Source organism: Piliocolobus tephrosceles, chromosome X (genome assembly GCF_002776525.5).
Source record: "Piliocolobus tephrosceles isolate RC106 chromosome X, ASM277652v3, whole genome shotgun sequence".
NCBI lineage: Eukaryota > Metazoa > Chordata > Mammalia > Primates > Cercopithecidae > Piliocolobus > Piliocolobus tephrosceles.
Genome location: NC_045455.1, coordinates 11,320,174 through 11,333,093, shown reverse-complemented (window position 1 = coordinate 11,333,093; position 12,920 = coordinate 11,320,174). Strand labels below are relative to the sequence as shown.

The 12,920-nt window shown below is 36.8% G+C and overlaps 1 protein-coding gene and 1 long non-coding RNA gene across 4 annotated transcripts in view; one reads left to right on the top strand and one right to left on the bottom strand.

Moving 5' to 3' along the window:
• The window catches only part of FGF14 (fibroblast growth factor 14), a 680,734-nt gene that overhangs the window by 647,617 nt on the left and 20,197 nt on the right, over window positions 1-12,920 (bottom strand). The window contains exon 2 of one of the 3 annotated variants that reach the window (XM_023218008.3): window positions 2,287-2,292. The exons of the other annotated variants lie outside the window; for them this stretch is intronic. The gene's annotated coding sequence lies outside the window, so the exon portion shown is untranslated. The remainder of the gene's footprint in view (window positions 1-2,286; window positions 2,293-12,920) is intronic. 3 annotated transcript variants of the gene reach the window in all.
• LOC111546553 lies at window positions 535-6,693 on the top strand. The gene is made up of 2 exons (XR_002732817.1): window positions 535-644; window positions 6,452-6,693. It is a non-coding gene; the product is annotated as an uncharacterized LOC111546553 (long non-coding RNA).

Sequence of the window (12,920 nt, the reverse complement as noted above, 5' to 3'; positions counted from 1 at the left end):
TTGTCTTAGAGTTGCGGGAAAAACACAAAGAAATAATCCACAAAGGTTTATGTTGTTATCTATTGCCACATAATAAATTACCCCAAAACTTAGCTTCTTAAAATGGCAGTAAGCATTTATCACCTCACACAATGTCTGTGGGTCAAGAATTATTTGGGAGCAGCTTAGTTGAGTGGTTCTAGCCCAGGGTCTCTCATGAGTTTGCTGTCAAGATGTTGGCCTAGGCTCAGCCATCTGAAGGCTGACCTGGGTTGACTCACCCACTTCCGAGATGGCCCACTCTCATGGATGGCAAATTGGTCCTGGGTGTTGGCAACAGGTCTCAGTTCCTTGCCACATGGGGGCTCCCTGGGGCTGCTCTAGTGTCCCCCACCTGATGGCAGCTGGCTTTCCCCAGAGCAAGTGATCCAACAGAGAGCACTGACACATGAAAACACCACCGTCTTTTATGACCTAGTCCCAGAAGTCACACTGTCTCTTCTGCAATACCACACTGGTTACACAGGTCAGCCCTCTTCACTGACAGAGGGAACGACAAGGGCATGAATCCCAGGAGGTGAGGATGACAGGAACCATCGTGAAGGCTGGCGACCACAGATCCATAACTAACTCCAAACCACCAAATTACTCAGAGTGTGTGTGGGGTGAGATGGAGTAGAGGGCAAAGAAAACAGATTCTTTGGACTGAGAGAGATCTAGTTTCAGGAACTAAGTCTATAGATCACCAAGGAAGTGATCAAGGAACATAATTTAACCTCTCTGAACTTCAGTCTTCTCATTTTTAAAATGGGGGGTGACAGTGCCGTGGCAGATCCAGTTGGGGTCACTGCTATCCATCTTCTCCCTCGCGATTCCCAACCTGCCCACTATGTGGTGAGTCCATGTGACTAGACCCCGGACAATGGGCTAAGAGGGAAGAGGACGTGCGTAAGTTCCAGGCTGAGGCCTTAAGAACCCATGCAGTCTTCTCCTGTCACTTTTCCCTGCGACAACAAGCAAGGAGTCCTCATTCCAGGGAGTGTGACTGCATCATGGTGCTACTTCCCTTCCCTTGGCCTCGAATGCCAAGGAACCACAGGAGGAACTGGCTTGGGAAGTCCCCTGGCATCAAAGTCAACTTTGTGTGAGCGAAAAATAAACCTTTATATTATTAGGCCACTGAAATTTTGGGTCTAATTGTTATCAAAGTATAATCTAGCCTATTTTAATTCATGTTCACAAAATGATACTTATTTTGATAATTAAATGAGAAAATATATCTCAACTTCCTACATAGTACCTACATGATAGGGGTTTTAATATGTCAGTTTCTGTTCACCTTCTCTGAGGAGCTTGTTTTCTCATTAGCAAAAAAATGGAAATAATATTCAACTCACAGAATTGCTTTCAAAATCAAAGGGAATAAAATACATTAAAAATCTTAACAGAGAGTAAGGAGTTAACAAATATTTAAGTCTCTTCTCCTTCTTTCCATGGAATTATGACCATAGGGGGTTCAGAAGCTCTTTTTCCGCTCATCAGACCTTCTCCTCCTCTATATTCAAAGCTTCCAAGTCCCTGGGAAGCTAACATACTGAGTTTATTTGATAATTCCTGTGAAAATATCATGTTGCCTACTTAAGACATTAAATGCAGCTGCAAGACAGAAATGATAATAGCTTAATTTAAAAAGATTTACCAATGCTGACAATAATGCCATGATTTCATTTCAGAATTACTCTAGTCATTATTTCCTTACATATAAAGAAAATGCAATTCCCATTCTTCTGTAATGTTGATATTAAAGGCCCATAAATGCCACCTTATTCTATCAGGGCTTTTGTCCCACCAAAAGAACTATGTAAAATGTGTCCTAACTTGTGTCATCTCTAAATTTAATAGCATATAAAGTTGAAGTATAATGGATCCTTTGGACCTAAATAAACATGAATAAGAATTTTTTTTTAAAGTAAATCCAGCCATCCTGTGCCAAGTCATTACACTGTTTCATAGGACTTGCTCCAGAGAGATTTCATCTTGAGTATATTATAAGCTCTCAGTCAACAGATTAGTACAACTTGTCTACTTCCTCATTGAAAAACTAATCATGTGTGCTTTTTCCATGCAAAACTGCAATCGTTGGCCCAGTTACACGCCTAAGTCACAGCCTAACACTAGAACACTGGCTGAGTTCAGCCACATGGAAGCTCCTGACACTTTTTGGTGTTCTGTAACTTTCCTTCACTGAAGGGCTCCCAGCAATGACCAACATGCCCACTGCAGCAAAGAAAAAGTGGAATAGTATGCATTCTCCTGCTCTCCCTCTCCTCAGTAAAAGTAAGACAATAAATTGCCCAGATCCATTCTGCTTTCCTCTGTGGTAGCCAAAGATATGGGGGAATGACATGCGTGGTAGGAATACAGGTGTGGTGTCTCAAACTAATTGCCATGTGACAGACCAGCTTTGCTTCCTGTGTATTCCTTGGGCTGTGCAATCAATGTCTGTGTGATGCTGAGTCATGGTGACACAGGATCTGGCTACAGACATTATCCAAAGTGATGTTAACATGTCGCACTTTCTCCCTACCCTAGGGCCACCTGGCTCCTTACCTGTTCAAGGTTATTCATCGCCGCCTTAGAGTCTGTTTGTTTACTTGAGATTATTTTATAGTTTAAATTACATCGTGAAGTTTTGAGAAACACACGCCTTAGAGGGTGTGTTTAAAGACCTCACACAAGACCTCATCAACTGGTGTGCTTCCCTTAATACATCCGTGTAAAACTCAACTCACAAATAGCATTTTTTTAGTATAAAAATATATATAAACAGAAAAATAATGCATAGGAATATATAATTTATGTTACATTTAAATAGTACATTGTGTTGTGTATCAAGTGATACATTTCTTGGAACAAGAAAGTCCTTACATATAAAGCATCACTGCTTGTTGCTTCTTTGTTGCAGGTTTTATGATTTCAACGCTGAGCGACAAAGCTAAAACTATGAATTCAAAGTCCACAATTTGGTCTATCTCAGACTTATCCAGCATTGAATTCTTTAACTATCAAACAGAACAAATCTTTTTTTTTTTTTTTTTGAGACAAGGTCTTGCTTTGTTGCCTAAGCTGGAGTGCAGTGCTGCAATCACAACTCGCTGCATCCTCAACCGCCCAGGCTCAAGTAATGCTCCCACCTCAGCCTCCACAGGAGCTAGAATGACAGACATATGCCACCATGCCCAGCTAATTTTTTAAATTTTTTGTAGAGACAGGGTCTCACTATATTGCTAAGGCTGGTCTTGAACTCCTGGCCTCAAGTGATCTCCTGCCTTGGCCTCCCAAAGTGCTGGGATTACAATTGCGTGCCACTATGCCTGGTACCAAAGAACAATTACATTGACACATTAAAGAAATGAAAAGAACTATACATTATTATATTTTTATTTTTTAAATTTGTAATGATTATGGGTACATAATAATAGATATATATATTTATGGGGTACATGTGATGTTTTGATACAAACATTTTTGTTTGTTTGTTATGAAATGGAGTCTATGTTGCCAGGTTGGTCTTGATCCTCCCACCTCAGCCTCCTGAGTAGCTGGGATTACAGGCATACACCACCACACCTGGCCATGATTGTATTTTAAAGTAAACGATAACAATCACAGGGCAGAAGTTATCAAAGACAAAGGTTAATTTTGATAAAATCATTATATGTCACACAACTGGATTATTTTATTTAACTAAGTGGGAAAAAAATGGGTTTGCCAATGTGCATCCTGTTATTCTTGTAATACCGACTAGATTTGTCAAAATAATAATGAAGTACTGACATACAAATACACCCATCTTAAACATTTTATGTTTCTGGTTTAAACTGAACAAGACTGTATTGACTATTGTTTGTTAGGAGAGAGACCCTGCCTCTAAAGACCTTAAGGCCTTAGGGAAATAACACACACATACATGAACTATCCCTATTTTTTATCCTCATACCTTCTTCCTCATACCAAAAAATAAAAAAAAAAAATAAACCAACAGAAAAATTGTTCAAATCCTAATAATTCTAACTTAGAAATGTCTCACATTCAAGATCTCTCCACTTTTAGTGCAACTACACTATTCCTTTTGTCCTCATGTATCCCATGAACTACTGCAACAATTTCTAGCCGCGTGTTATTTCAAATTCCAGATATATTCCTGAAACAAACAATTAGGTCTTAATGAGTTAAGGCCTCAGTCTTATTCAAAACCCTGTTGACTATACAATAAAAACAGAATTTATAACCTGATACAAAATGTTCTTCTTGCGTTCCTCTTGCCTGTCTTTAAATCGAATCGCCAACTCTTTACATTCTACCCTGTTTCCAGGGTAGCCCTCCCCATGCTGTCTTCTCACTAGTTCCAAGTTACAGCAGGTTATTTCACAGGTTGGGGTGTTGGGTTTGAGGGTTGTTTTTTTTTTTTTTATTCGTTTTTACTCATTATTTCTCTCTCTCCTTCTCTGCCTAAAATAGCCTCATTTGCTTCTTAGTCCTAGAAAATCCAGTCTAAATGTCCCTTCTCCAGTGAAGCCTCCATCAGACTACTTTTTCTGGATCTTAGAAGCAATTCATTTCATTGTTATAGCTCTTGTCACGTTGCATTATAATGTCAATATTGTATCTGTTTCCAGAGCTGTATGATGAGCTCCACATGGACAGAGATTTGCTCTTATTTTTATATCCTTAGCACTCAGCACAATTCTTGGCACACAGAAGATTCTTACTTAATATGAATAAATGAATAACAAAGTAAATGCTTTACAAGTTTACAGAAGGGAGAATTCAGTGTGTTACAGAGTAATTAGGAATTGCTACACTAACATATATGTAAAATACATGTAAATAAAATGTACATGTCTTAAAGAATAATCACACTTCAACCCTTTTTAATTTCAGACTTTATTTAAAAAGGATATACTTATACTATCATACATTCTCTTTAATATGCCTTAAGTATGTAGTTGGAAGATGCTTAGGTTCAAGATTCCCTTAAGTTCTTGGGATTAGGTAAGTAGGAAGATGTTCTTCTATGTGGATCATCATTGTCTACTTTTATTTATTGATATTAATTTGTAACAATTACATTTGTAGTATTTTAACCAATGAAGACATTTTAATGCTATAATTTAGCCTTTTCATTTACTACGAAGTATTCCTCTCTACTTCATTCAAAAATAGTAATATATTACTTTAGGATAAAACCTGCCCAACATCTAACCCCAAAATTCCTACACAGCATGTAAGTAGGGGTTGTCAGATTCAGAAAAACTAAGAAACCTACGGGATGCTCAGTTAAATTTTAATTTCAGGTAAATAATGAATAAATATAAAAGTACCATGCAGCCTTTGAGGCATATTTATACTAACAGAAATCTAGTTCTTCATCTGAAATTCCAATTTAAATGGCTGCCCTTTATCTGGCAACTCTACAAAGTAACAGACAAGAAGACTAGCAATGAAGACATGCCAGGAAAGTCTTGGTTGACGTATGCTACTAGAAAGGCTAGCGTTCCTGGTTCCCCAGAGAAAATCAAGGGGCTTCAACCATCCCCTATCCTCTATATCCTTAAAGAGACCCATGCTTACCCATGTGCCGAAGCATTAGGACTTCCAAGAGGAAACTCATTTTGGTAAAGGAACAATCTAAGATCATGTCTCAGAATAGATTTTTATAGAGCATAAAGATGATGTTCTCTAAAGAACTAGCATCAGGATTTTTTCCTACTACTGTAGGGAAAAAAAGGAAAACGTATTATCATCGTAGTATGCCCAGCAATGCTGGTATTCTAATGTATCACAAAATTTAAGTCCATGAGCCCTTTCGATAATGAAGGGGCTACTGTGAAGTTTTATATGTATTATTATTATAAATCCTCATAACATTCCTACAAGATATATGGCATTCTTTCTACTGTAAAAATAGGGAAACTAAGGCTGAAATTAATAATTTGCCCAAGGCTACACCATGAGTAGGAAGGGAGGTGAAACTCAAACACAGCTCTTAGGACCCTAGAACTACTTAAGTATTTATCAGTTATGTCATATGCTGACTTTTAGTAGCCAGGTCCTACTAAAGAACCAAAAGAAATGTAAAGGTGCTCAAAAGAGCTGACATACAGGTGGATGGTCTCAGGACAGATAAGTTCCTAAGCAAGAATACAGGTTTGTGTGTTTGTGCGTGTCGTCACATGGCGCTTTCTCTGAAAATTCTTCTCTAAAATCAAAGAGCTTTATAAAACCAAGTCTTCAGTATTTCACTCAATTATTTCAGTATATTTAAAATTGTCTACAGGGTAAATTACCTTCCTGTGAAGCTAGCACATTTCTAAAGGTGCCTACCTAACTCTTAACCATAAACACTGTAAGGTAAATCTGTAAGGTACATGTGAAAACAAGTCTGCTCATCCCTTGTCTGTTTCCCCAGGTTGCAGAAAATGAAATGACCATAATAACTCCAGGACAGAGCAGACTGTTCATCTGAGTCATACCAAATAACTTCATTGCTGCTAAAGTAAAATTTGAAAATGATTGAAGTGATTTTATGATCAGCCTTTTGGAAGTCATTCAGAAGTGCTGCAATGCTACTTCAAAGAAGATAACTCAAATGTAAATGTCACTCTTCAGGGTTGTTTATCAACAGCTGAGTATTAAAATTGGTGAGCTTGATTTGTGTTATTTCATTTAGCCAGCTTACAATTTAAACACACTTATAATTAAGTTACTATTTGAATAAATGGAATAAACACAAGTCAAACTTTGGTAGTGAGGTGCTCATCTTCAGAGGAGTTCAATTAGATTGGAAAAATATTTTGCAGAGATTTTGTAGAACAATGGCTCTCTACCTTGAATGCGCACTGGAATCACCTATGGAGTTCTAAGAAAATATCAATGCTTAGGTCTCACCCTTGGAAATTCTTATACAAGTGGGCTGAGATGGGGCCTGAGCACTGGGATTTTTAAACCTCCCCAACTCATTCTAATATACAGCAAAAGTTGAGAACAACTGCTATCGAAGGAACTCAAGCATTGGATGGAAAGCTGGAATAATGATATTTCAGGATCCTTTCAACTCTGAAAGTCTATGTTTAATTGTACATGTGACCCTACTATGACATCGTACTAGAACAGACCTGAAATGTCTTCGGATATACAAATTAGGAATACATAGTTACAGTCACTCTTCCTAGATGTAGTTTCAAAGTCCAAAGAAGATGTTGCTATTATTTATACTTCTCTTTCAGGTTCTGACTATCTATTGAAGAGACCTTAAAATAAACAATTCAATTATTAAAAATATACTGAGCATCTCCTGTCGGCAAAACACTCCTGTGGGTACTGAACATTTATTAATGAGTCAGCCAGAGTCAGATTTTTTGGAACTTACAATTTAATGGGCACAAATGGTGGTACAACAAAAGTAAGGGGAGTATGTTTGAAGTCTAAGTGCATGACGGTTCATTTAAGTGATTATGTTCAGCTGTGAAGGAGAAAGGCAGGCAGAAGTATGCTTTTTATCAGTGCAAAAGTCCATACCTTATTCATTTTATTGAAGAATACAAGTAAAAGTAAATTTTAAAGTTTCAAGTGATATTTCACATATATTTTAAATATATATCTTACACATAAAATATATATATGTAAGCAGATGTGTCAGATTATTTAGCCTCACTAAACATTCACCAAAAGGAATTACATTATACAAAACCAAATCAATTTCTTCTAGCGGTTTTTCAATTAAGGGCTAAAGTAAATTTTTAACTGATTCAAGAGATATTGGTAGTTTCTGCAATTTAAATTTCCAATAACTTGAAAGAATTTCATAAAAATACAAGCTTGCTAGTGAATTATGCTGATTCTGCAAGATAAAGAATATTTGAGATGTGAGAGAATTTCAATTAATAAATACACATTTGCTCAATTCTGCTTCAGGTGACTAAACTTTTTGTTTGTTTGAACTAAACAAAACAGAGTTCAAAAAGGCAGAGCAATGTAACACAACTAGAGTTAAAGGGAGACTTTAGATAAATGATCCATAACATCTGGCCAATCATTTCAGCTCACTGTACCCAAATGGAATTGGAAACACATCGTGATAGGAAAGGTCACTCATGCTGGTAAAAATAGCCCTGCTGCCAGTTACACCCACGAATGAAATCTACATCCATACTGTCTTAATCTTCACTACTAGGCAGCATCGATCTAGGGGCAGATGCTCAGCTGGAGCCAGGATTAAGTATTTTGTGCTCCTGTACCCTAATTTCTAGCACAGTGTACAAGTCACAGCGGTGATCAAATCAGCCAGCATATAGTGTAATACAAATAATAAAATGTTTTAACTGAAAGTATAAGACTTTGTAGTAAATTAATGACTGGAAAAAAATTCTTTGACTCAATTTACCGTTATTTAATAACAATGATGTAGAAGACTAGGCAAGGCTTTACAAATAAAAAAATAAAAATTACACATATAAAACCCACCTTCTAAGTGAAATAAAATGAATACTTGAAATTCAATAAATAAGACTGCTTATATAGGAGGCTACAATTTTAAATATAAACTTTAGTTTCTATTTTAGGTTATATCTTCCAAATGCCAGTAAGGAAAAATATTCATATGAGTTTCTTTTCATGCAAGAAAAAACTCTAGTCTCAAGAGAACCCAACCCCAAATCAGCAATTAAAGTATCAATAAAAGCTATCTGTCTTGTTTGCTTTTCCAATCTTGTCCCTTAAAAAGATCAACAACAAATTTAAAACTGTACATGTAAAATCAAAAATCATAACCAAAAGAACAGGATGTACTAATATATATTTTCTTTGAAAGTATCTTCTTGAGTTCAAACCTAACTGAAATGAAAAAAACTGTTAATTTTGAAGCGGTAGTATCTAAAGTACATCTCCACATTGACATCCAAATTTTAAGGAATAAATCTGCTGGTTCTACTGTCAATAAAAAGCCTAGCTGGGTCCATTATTTCATTAACTAATGGAATCTGTAAGCACCCTTGATATTCAGGTTTGGCTGTGTCCCTACCCATATTTCACCTTGAATTGTAATCATCCCCATGTGTCAAGGGTGGAGCCAGGTGGAGAGAATTGAATCATGGGGGCAGTTTCCCCCATACTGTTCTCACGGTAGTGAGTAAGTCTCACGAGATCTGATGGTTTATAAATGGCAGTTCCCCTGCACAAGCTCTCTTGCCTGCCACCATGTAAGATGTGACTTTGCTCCACATTCACCACTGTCATGATTGTGAGGCCTCTCCAGTCACGAGTCAATTAAACCTCTTTCCTTTATAAATTATCCAGTCTCAGATATGTCTTTATTAGCAGTATGAGAACAGACTAATACAACCCTGTTCTGTGCTCTTTTCTTTCCACTGTCTGCCTCTCCTCCATGCCCTCTCATTCATTCCTAGGTTTTCAATGATCAGTCAGATACTGATGATGTCGTCATGGCTTTTATAGTCCAGGCCTCCATAGTCCAGGCCTCCATATACAACAGTCTAGTCTACAGCTCTCTTAAAGACATTTCCTTTCACCCATTGCCTCTCCTGGAAAAAGAAAGCCCTTGCTGTAATTCTGTAACATTCTAAATAAATAAAATATCCAAGTATGAAGTAACTTGAAATGAAATTTAATTGCTGCTGGGATATTAAATATTCAATAGGAAATCAATTATTTAATTAGTTGACTGACATTTTGAATCAGGTCATCTTCACATGCGAGTTTCCCTAAACCATATTCTCTGAGCACACTGGAATTCTACGTTTTCCAACATTCCCAAGAAAGGGAGAAGTTTGTTGTTTACTGCCACTGGCATAAGCCCGCTGGTGCCAGGTGTGAGGAACACCCCCAGTGACCTGAAGCCTGCAGTGAGATGAAATGTGCTCACTGGGCCCAACCTCTCTACCACCCAAGGCAGGATGCTTATTTACGGAGCAGAGAGTTTCCTACAAGGTCCTTGAAAAAGGCAAATTCAAGCTAGACTTCAAATATCTAGGTCACTTTTTTTTTTCCTAAGAAAAATAAGTGAATGACAGAGCACAAAGTAGTCAAGTAGGAATAAAGGAAAGGCTACAATCTGCATGAATATAAAAAATTGACAGGACCGGCTATTTATAGTGTTCACGTGTGAGCAGAATCACCAAGAGCATAGCCAAGGCTTCAATACTTAGGTTGCTTTAATATGTGCTTTGTTCGTTTATAAATAGAGTAAAAAGCATCAGAGAATGGGAATGACCATAAAATTTACCTCAAAGTTTTTAAGATAATTATTTTTAGGTGTAAATAATTAGGGAAGAGAATAGTAAAAATGAAGTGACATACATACATTATAAAAGCCAGAAAATATTTTCAAATATCCATTTCGGCATATACACATGACTAATGCTAGAGTACATACAAGAAAAGCAGGTATCTTAATATTCTAGCACAGATAATGGACCGGGCGTGGTGGCTCACACCTGTAATCCCAACACTTTGGGAGGCCGAGGTGGGCGGATCACCTGTGGTCAGGAGTTCATGTGCATATAGATTAAGAACACCTATATGCTAACAGTTCATGTTAACAAGTCCACCCTCTTCTAAAGTTTGAGGCCAACTTTGTTTACTTATCTAATGAGTAAACAAGTTAGAAAGGTAAAGCAACTCATCTCACATAATTGTACTTTCTTCTGGCCATGTAATTGAAAAGAAAATGTTTTTTGCTATCATAAAACAAAAGGTTTATCTTTTAAGAGAAAAATTTCCATTTTCCTTAAAAAAATAAACCAAGAGCCTCCAAAGTTTTCCCTGGAAAGTCAGCTAGGTCTCTGAAAGCCTTATTCAAGCCTCCAGATTCATCTTCCCCTTAAGTAGCTCACTAACGATGGTGTCAAAAGACAGAATACTGAGTGAGGCTCTGAATTTAATACTCTCTGAATTTAACACTCTGGTTTAAGCAAAGGTAAATATCCCTTTTCTTAAATTCTCAGAGCACAGCCAAGGCAAGGCTGAAATCTTTAAATGCAAGATAACCAAATATTTGGATATAATACAAAGGAAGTAATCATAGAATGTCATGGAACTGAATCATCTGGCATACAGTTTACCTGTTTTCAGGTTGAAGTTCAGCACATGACTGCCTCCCTATTCAGCTCTAACCTGCCCCAAATGCCCAATTATATCTAGCAACTTAAATATCCAAACCCAAGAAATGTTTGAGACAGAGCATGAAGTCCCTTTTGCTATCTAGTTAACTCCCACGTTCAGGGTTCAAATTCATGGCTGCAACTTTTCTCAGATGATTGACCCTGAGAATGTCTAGCTACTTCAGGAAGGCTCTACCTACTTATGATGACAGGGCTTTAATCTACTGAATCGGGTATTTTCCTAACAAAGCACAGTGAGCTGCAGCAGGAGAGGCTGGTCTGTTACAACTTTAGATAACATTCAAATCAAGGAATGTTTATGTTTTGTGAGAGATATTTAATAAGGAAACCAGAATAAATTTAAATACAAGAAGTGTAATTTACATCTCACAGTGAATCCTGACTTTCATTACATTTAACTTTAAAACTAAGCAGACAAATTAAAAGTAAATATAGCACCATATTGTCAGTGTATTAATGAAATGCCTATGCTTTGAAAAATAAACACAGATAAAGAGTCAGAACAATTTTTAATCAAAGATAAATATAGATGCTCCTCAACTTACAATGGGGTTACATCCCAATAACCTACAGTAAACTGAAAATATTGTAAGTCAAAAATCCATTTAATACACCTAACCAACTAATCATCTTACCTTAGCCCAGTCTACATTAAACATGTTCATAACACATATTAGCCTACAGTTGGGCAAAATTGTCTAACACAAAGCCTATTTTATAATGAAGTGTTGAATATCTTATAAAATTTATTGAATATTGTACTTAAAGTAAAAAAACAGGCTGGTTGTATGGGCAGTCTGAATGTGTACTGCTTTCACACCATTGTAAAGTTGAGTAATAGTAAGCCAAACCATTCTAAGTCAGGAACCATCTGTACATAAAAATTGTTCATTCCATTATCTACAAATAGTCTAAGTGTTTGCTGTGGTCTAAATGTCTGCATTCCCCCAAAATTAGTATGTTGAAACCTAATCTTCAATGCAATTAATATGAAGAGGTGGAGCCTTTAGGAAATGATTAGGTCATGAGGGCTGTCCCACAGGAATGGGATTAGTGACTTTGTAAGAGAGGCTCAAGGGAAATTGTTCTTCCCTTCTGCCACGTGAGGATGCAGGAAGTAGGCACCATCTTTGACGCAGAGAGCAAGCCGTCACCAGACACTGAATTTGCTGGTGCACTGATCTTGGAGTTTTCAGCCTCTAGGAACATGACAAATAAATACCCAGTCTAAGGTATTTTGTTATAGCAGCCTGAATGAGCTAAAACATGTTCTAGTTTCAGGAGGGTATTCATTTCTTGAAAGTACTTATATGTTTCACAAGAGTATTAATTTTTTAAAAGTTCTAAGCTAAGCTACAGTAAAAGCAGGCAGGCATTGTTAGCAAAAATGTTTACAGTATCCCGGTTATCATTTCATGTAATATACAATAATTTATTTCTTTGAAACACCAGGATATTTTTAGATTGTCCCTTGGTAAAACAAATTAAGAATGTTAAAAAGGTATTTTGGTTATATGTCAACTCAAAATGAAATTTAATGTCCCATGAGATTATCAACAAATGTTCCTTGAAAAATTAGATGTCTACAGGCTTAAGCATGAAGTTGGACCCCCTACCTCACAACATCTACTAAATTAAGTCAAAATAGATCACAGACCTACATAAGGGGTAAAACTCTCAGAGAAAAACTTAGGACCAAATCTTTATGATATTGGGTTAGGAAACGATTTCTTAGGTATG